Source organism: Triticum dicoccoides, chromosome 7B (genome assembly GCF_002162155.2).
Source record: "Triticum dicoccoides isolate Atlit2015 ecotype Zavitan chromosome 7B, WEW_v2.0, whole genome shotgun sequence".
Taxonomy (NCBI): Eukaryota; Viridiplantae; Streptophyta; class Magnoliopsida; order Poales; family Poaceae; genus Triticum; species Triticum dicoccoides.
In genome coordinates this window covers 418211006-418219113 of record NC_041393.1, presented here as the reverse complement: position 1 = coordinate 418219113, position 8108 = coordinate 418211006, and the positions used below count along the sequence as shown (strand labels likewise).

The 8108-nt window shown below is 42.7% G+C and overlaps 1 long non-coding RNA gene across 3 annotated transcripts; it reads left to right on the top strand.

Annotated features, from left to right (window-relative positions):
* The first annotated feature begins 654 nt into the window (after nucleotides 1-654).
* On the top strand, nucleotides 655-3422 carry LOC119335436. 3 transcript variants are annotated; one of them, XR_005161860.1, is made up of 5 exons: nucleotides 655-921; nucleotides 1085-1287; nucleotides 1381-1487; nucleotides 2155-2326; nucleotides 3146-3422. It is a non-coding gene; the product is annotated as an uncharacterized LOC119335436 (long non-coding RNA). The 3 variants fall into 3 exon arrangements; XR_005161861.1 differs by lacking the exon at nucleotides 3146-3422 and adding an exon at nucleotides 1584-1703 and having other exon boundaries at nucleotides 2155-2408; XR_005161859.1 differs by lacking the exon at nucleotides 3146-3422 and having other exon boundaries at nucleotides 2155-2408.
* The last annotated feature ends 4686 nt before the right edge of the window (nucleotides 3423-8108 follow it).

The following is an 8108-nucleotide window of genomic DNA, read 5'->3' as shown; positions in this document are numbered from 1 at the left end:
TATAGCAAAGCAAAACAATGTGTACACAACAACACGAGTTCTAACCTAGAAAAAGGGTAGTAGCCTTATTTATATCTATAGACTATATTACTATATTCTTTTATTTGTATAGTTATATCTATATCTATATCTATTCCACTCCATCCGTTTTTAATTTACTCCTCACATATATAGCTTTGACTGTCCCCAAATTTTATAAAGCTTGACCGAATTTGGTGAAAACAATATGAACATTTACACTAACAAATTTACACAATGTGGAGATAAAAGCAATGATGAATCAAATGATATATATTTGGTGGTGTATATGTTAATACTTTTTCCTACAAATTGTTGAAAGTATACAAAGTTCAACTTTAGAGAAACCCAATTTGCAGTATTATGTATTATTAATTAAGGACAGTAAAACTGAACCACTTCCCAGCCCTCTCACGCCTCCATCCTCCTAGGCCGTTGGATCCTGATTTCTGGTCGTCATCTGCTGTTGGATCCACGTATCAGGGAGAAACTTTCCACGACTTGGGCCGGCTGTCCGTCAAACAGCTACTCCGGTAGAAAAATTGGTGGTCTCTGATTGATTGGGCCACTTATCCAGCCCATTTAGCCTCCTGCACCGCAGGCCTAGGTTGAGGCGTTGAATGCTCATCGTGGACCTCTCCCACCGGTGCCTCTCCTCTCGCCAGCCCTAGATGTGCCGCTGCCGCCGTCACAGCCGCCGTCATTCTCCTCTGATCTGTCATGTTCGTAGCTTCTCTGGGCGCATCATCTCCATTAATCCCCGCAATTCTCCCTTCCAGACCGCCCTCTAGCGACCTAGAGCGAACGCCAAGTGCGCCCGGCGGCCACCTCCAACGACCCCGGTGACTCCTCTCTGTGCCTCTCGAGGATATGAGATAATCTCTTCTGCTACGTTTGGTAAAGGTGCGCCTCAATCCTTCCCTTCTTGCTTTCTTGGTTGTGTACCTGTGTGTGGATCCGAACTCTTCTCTGTTATATGTAGTTTTATTGTATACGAAGTTTACCTTCTCCACCATTTTTTCCATGGACGTATGATATATATTTGCTTTTTTATTTATATAAATAGACGGATTTGTTCTGATGGGAGTGCGACTCATCGGCGTGTATGGTGTCTCGCCCGCGGGCGCGGCTACACGTCGAAGCCCTCGGAGGTCCCTGCTGCCACCGTCTTGCCTCCCGCTTGAGAGTTTGAACTGCACATGCTTTGATGGGCGTATTGTACGCCACCGTCCTGCACCCCCGGCAAACCTGGCCGTGGTTTTGCTGCTGGTGAGTCCCTTTTCAGCTGCCCCTCCCACGTCCTTTCCACCCCTTGTTTTTGGATGTTATGTGCTGAATTGTTCCGAGTTATGCTGTTTTCAGAAGAGAGCACCCCAACCAAGAGTTAAACCACTTTACTGAGGAAGATGATTTTATACAGAATCATGGAAAACATTTCTGAGAGACTTTCATGAAGAAACCCATGGATGGTAATATCTTTTGATTAATATATTCAGTTTGTTCTTCCACTTTTCTTGTCTGCTCTTCACCGCTATGCACTAAGAATACAGCTGCTTTTTTTTCAGCCCAATACTTGGCTGCCAAAAGATTAGAATATTGTCACTAGGTATAAGAAGACTTAGGCTTGAGTTCAAGGGAGAATATTTGTAAATTAATAACTTACGAAAATGAAAAGCCTAGCCCAGGTATCAGAGTACAACTCACAGCTCAAAGATCCCCTATTCTTTGTTTCATTTTCACTGTTTCCTTATTCTGGGGTCCTCTTTTTGAATTATTGACTGATGCTTTGCTTTTTTTAGATTGCAGATTATTTAGTACACTACTTAGGAATTTAGTATCTATGTATCATTGCTTAGAATTAGCCTAGCAAGCATATATGGATTGACACCAAATATTTAGGTCGAGTAGTGCACTTATGTTAAGTTCTACATGGTCTAAATTGAGCAAAGTGTAGGTAGTTCTCACCATCAATGTAATATGGGAGAAGTACAAATGCAATCTGAAGTCGGTAATGTTATTGTCGTGTTAGTTTGCTGCCTGATCATGATCATTCTCTTAGTACGTTATTGTACCTTCAGATTAGAATATCTTTCTTATATGAATTATTTGCTTCAGCATGTAAGTTCATTGTTGTAGGCATGGGGTAGAAGAAGCAAACAAATGTTGGACTCCATCTAGAACCTCAATGAGCCGTACGACCGCGGTGCAGACCGGCCCTTGTAAGCTCCAGATCACCCGCAAGACTGTTGCGAATTTGGGCAGAAATACTAGCTCTTAGTACTTGAATACTTGTCGGTCCATCACACAGGTATGTGCTGGGATTGGGGAATAATTACATGTGACACCTATAGAGTGACATATATCAATTGCCTTTGATGTTCGTGGTGTTATTGGTTCTGGTTGGTTTGAAAAGATACACATGAATGGGGTGTTTTAATGCAGCGTCTCCTGCTCCAAGTTTGTGACAAAACCCCAGAAGCATGTTGAGGGCATATTACAATCAAAATAACAAGAAATCCGCCAAACATTGTGTGATCAACTTCTTCTTTTGGTTTTGGGGATTGCATCTTGCTTGGCCTCCGGGTATTTCAGCCCCAACAATGATATTTAGTTTATTGTGGAATAACTACCTGTTTGGATGGAATTTATTTTAACATAATTTTACTGCTAAAATGTAACACAACAATAATGATGGAAATCCATGTTATGTTCTTCTAATAGAGTAAGATTCTGGCTTTTTCCTAAAAAAATGGGTTAAATAGTTATACTTAAATAAAGATACAGGCAGGTGTGCAAGTATATGATAACTTGCTCTCCAGTGAGTTGCAAAGCGATGTGATTGGAATTGTATATACACGTGCTTGATCAATCACAAATTATACCATCTAAAGTTCAGCGCAAATTGGTACTAAACTTAAGAGAATCGCTTTGAGTGACATTTATATATGCATGTGATTGGACTTACTATGCAATTTGTGACCTTTATCCTTTAGGTCTTTAAGATTATGATTGTCTATCAGTTTAATATTATCTGGTTACTGACTGTTATGATTTTTTTTGCCATGTTAAGGTTCTCGATTGTTTACTCAAGTTCCATTGATATTATTGTGCCTTTTCTTCCATACAGGTTTCTTGCATAAGTGTTTGTTGGTACTAGGTTGATGTATCTCATGTCAATATGATATATTCTATGATCAGAATAGTGATTTTTTGCTCGACAGACTGATATTCTTTGCTCAATTAATATTATCTCAATCTGGTTGAAACAGAGCGCACATTAGCTTCTCTACTGTAAATACTTATTTATTTATATTGCAAACACCAGTGCAACTTTTTTATATGAAAAATAAAGTTTCTAAAAGAGTTCATAGCTTTAGACAACTTGTTGGGCTAGGCTTTGAGTGTCTCAGTGGTGCACTTCATGTCGATATTCAGCTTTAGGGATTAATCAATTTGCTTTAGTGTTTGAAACATATATTCAGCTTTGGTAATTAGCTAACTTCTTTTGGTATTTTTGAATTAAACATTGGACTTGTGCCGAGGTATAATATGTTCCCGGCAAAGAGCTTCAAAGTAACAATAGCATTATCTTTGCTTGCGTAATGTGCTTGATAAATCAAAAATTATATACCATCTAAAGTACAGCGCAATTTGGTACTAACTTATATCTAATTCTCTTTAAAATTTTCCCAAAAAACCTTAAGAGAATTAGATATAAGAAAACATCCCACTCTTACAACACTGTTGTACTGCAGAGTAATTAAAATTCCTCTTTTTGAACAGTTAACTTCAATATTTCATGTCACCACATCCTTAGATAGATTCAGACCATTCTATTGCAAAAATAGATGGGCGCGGCAACGCGCGCCATCAATGATCTAGTATATTCTATATTCATTATTTTTCCGGAGTCAATGCATGCATTTGCACATACATGATATAAATCGTTGATTGATGTTGATCCAATGGTCCAGGTAGCTGCGAATCGGATCTACTATAACCTAATTGTACCCACACACGTTCTTCTCGAACGAGCAGCACGACAGTGCGCTCGAACCACACAAGAAGCTCTAAATAAGACCTCCAGACGTGCCACGTGGCTTCATGGGTGCCCCCACATCATATTATTCATACTAGATTGACTGGAAAAAAAGATAAATCACCCAAAATAAGATCTTCACGTTTTTTGTTCCCACGATGATGTGCCATGCACGTACCTAGTTGTATAGTGGTAGTAGTAGTACAAACTTCGTAGTAGGAGTAGTACGGAGTGCTCCTACTCTATCAACGAGTCTCATCTAACACCAAATTTCTTGGCCTCGATGCTACAGCTAGATCTTCCCTTCCTCGTTTGTTTTCCAACACGGTGGGTGGGGTGTGGTTTGTCGATAGTCGGTTTGCTCAAGTGCGGTCCCACATGGAAGTGAAAATGCTAGGCTACACGCCTTCCCTAGCTGTGTGGCTTGCCGGACGAACCGTGGAGTACTCCCAATTCCCGGGCGTGTGGGGGTGCGATGCGAACGCGGCAGGCCTTTTCCTTTTAAAGATGTATAAATTGTAACATTTGGTTCTGCGTGTGATTGATAGATAGAAATAACGATTGTAAACGCTAGGGCGGAGCTTTTCTCGCTCGATAAGCAGGGTAGTAGTTAGGTTGGCACATCATCGGTTTAGTCACATGCAGTCCCACATGTTGTAGTGATATAAAGCCTAGCCAATGCGCATTGACCGGGGGACCGAAACAACAGTGTGGTATGCGACGGGGAAGGGACATGCTTCATGTACGTGTTCTAGTTTCTTGTTTTGAACTTGCGAACGTGACAGGCAGGATGCACGAGTAGTTTTGAATTTATAAGTTCGGTCGCATTTTTTGAATTTAAGAGTAGTTCGTAGTTCAGGTCAAGCATCGTACGTAAATTACGAAGTTGATGCAAAAGGTAAGCACAACTTACAAATTGATGGAGGGAGTACTAGTTACAGACTTACAGAGATGCATATAATTGACACCAAATGTGAGCAAAGGGATCACACATGTCTTTATTGACTGGAACATCAATGCAATAGTACAATAAGAATTAAAGCCAGTGGTGATTACAGGAGGCAAGAAGAAAGATGCATCCATCAACGACCTCCTCCTTCTGGACTCAGTGTGACGGGCCATCGACCGGCGGCTGAGGAGTCACGGCTTTTGTGGCGAGGTCAAGGTGCTTCTCAACAAAGGCGTCCAAGGCTTCCAGCCGGTTGACGAAGGCCAACGCCGTAGCATCCTCAGCGGCCTTGTAGATGCCTATGTACACGACTACCTCGTACACGTGGATGTGTAGGTTGATCAATTCTTGCAAGGCGAGGCGCCTAGCGGCGAGCGCGACCTCGAGGTGGACATTCTTGGTTGCGTCAGCGGGTAGTCACATGACCACTAGTGCTTGAAAGAGTTTCTCACTGTGGAAGCCGAATAGGGTGGCAGGCAAATGGGGATCCTGGGGGCACAGGCTAGAGGAGTATGGCAATGTCGTCTGCGAGCTTCTTCACGATGGTGAACTTGTTGATGGTGGCAACGATCATCTTGTCCAACTGAGAGTCGTGGCTGGCATCAATGATGGACATTAACCAGCCGGTCGCCAACTGTCACGCCCAATATGCGACCCTATCCAAAAGGAACTCGAAGGTCCCACCAAGGATAGACCCACATATTGGAATGCTTTTGCAAGGTGGATATCATTACATCAACATTACATAATAGATGGGGATACATACAAGAGGCATACAATGCCACACGAATACAACATCATCTTACAAGAGATCCACATCCGACTACGGATGAACCACAAACAGAAACTCAAACAATATCCACCCTGCTAGCCCAGGCTGCCGACCTGGAACCTATCCCCTGATCGAAGAAGAAGCAGAAGAAGAACTCCAAACAAGCAAACATCGCTCTCGCGTCATGATCATCGCATAACCTGTACCTGCAACTGTTGTTGTAGTAATCTGTGAGCCACGAGGACTCAGCAATCCCATTACCATGGGTATCAAGACTAGCAAAGCTTAAAGGGAAAGGAAGGGGTAAAGTGGTGAGGTTGCAGCAGCAACTAAGCAAGTATGGTGGCTAACATACGGAAATGAGAGTGAGAAGAGAAGCAAAGGAACGGTCGTGAAGCTAGCAATGATCAAGAGGTGATCCTGAACTCCTACTTACGCCAAACATAACACAGAAACCGTGTTCACTTCCCGGACTCCGCCGAAAAGAGACCATCACGGCTACACACACGGTTGATGCGTTTTAATTCGGATCTGGTGTCAAGTTATCTACAACCGGACATTAACAAATTCCCATCTGCCACATAACCGCGGGCACGGCTCTCGAAAGTTTAAACCCTGCAGGGGTGTCCCAACTTAGCCCATGATAAGCTCTTGCAATCAACGAAGGATATTCCTTCTCCCAGGAAGACCCGATCAGTCTCGGAATCCCGGTTTACAAAACATTTCGACAATGGTAAAACAAGACCAGCAAGACCTCCCGCTGTGCCGACAAATCCCGATAGGAGCTGCACATATCTCGTTCTCAGGGCACACCGGATGAGCAAGACGTCGGGTTGGCATAGACCCTGGTTACCCAGGGGGCGCCGGACATCGCTCGGTTTGGACCAACACTTAGACAAGCATTGGCCCGGGGGGGCTAAAATAAAGATGACCCTCGGGTTGGCCGACCCAAGGGAAAGGTATAGGTGGTGGTGAGGCAAATGGTAAAACCAAGGTTGGGCCTTGCTGGAGGAGTTTTATTCAAAGCGAACTGTCAAGGGGGTCCCATAAATCACCCGACCGCGTAAGGAACGCAAAATCCAGGAACATAACACCGGTATGACGGAAACTAGGGTGGCAAGAGTGGAACAAAACACCAGGCATAAGGCCGAGCCTTCAACCCTTTACCAAGTATATAGATGCATTAATAATATAAGAGATATTGTGATATCCCAACATAACCCTGTCCACCATGGAGCAATCTTCAACTTCACCTGCAACTAACACCGCTATAAGAGGGGCTGAGCAAAGCGGTAACATAGCCAAACAACGGTTTGCTAGGAAGGGTGTCAAAGATTAGAGGTTCATGGCAATTTGGGAGGCTTGAAGGGCAAATGATAGGTAGCGCAACATAGCGATAGAACGAAGCAACTAGCATAGCAATGATAGTAGTGAGATCCAGGGTAGCAGTCATCTTGCCTGAAATCCCGCAAGGAAGAAGAACGAGTCCATGAAGAAGATGAAGCCACGAAGACGAACCAAGCGTAGACGAACACATCCTCACGATCGCAACAAAACGGGAACTATCAAGAAGAAGCACACAACATAGTAAACACACCACACATAGACAAGACATGATGCACAACAAGCATGATGCATGAAAAAGCTACATGAAGCTACTCATGGCAAGAGAAGATGCAAACAAGAACAACACATCAAGGCAAGTTTAAATGAGGCCGGAAACAACATATAACAATTCCGGTAAGTCCTCATATGCATATTTCGAAATTGGTCCAGATCTGAATAAACCTTATGTTCAAGTTGTTAAACAGCAAGTTAAGATGCACCAAGATGATCTACATGAGATTCTAGTCGTTAATATAAAGTTCATTAGATTCGGAGCTACGGCCTAGAAGATATGAGCAAAACAAGTTAAACATGGCATTGATGCAAAATGCATCCAAACATCAAGCAAACACCTCAAAACATGGATGCAACATGATAATATGAAGCTATATGCAAAAACAAGCAAGTTTCATATAGAGCACACTCAAAACGGAGCAACGGTGCAACACATACACTCTATACAAGTCATAACAACAATCTGTCCATAACAGCAACTAGGCATATTGCAAGCATCAAAACAACATGCTACAGCACCTCAACGTAAGAACAAAAGGCATGGGCATGAAGTACAGGTAAAGCATGACAAAACATGAACACTGAGCTATCTCCAGAAACAACTAGAACATGCTCAAAAGGACATGGTAAGATTGCAAATAATAACAGTTTCAGACTTGGCAGAAAATAACATCAGGTTGCAATGTTTAGAGCTATCAAACAACATGTTA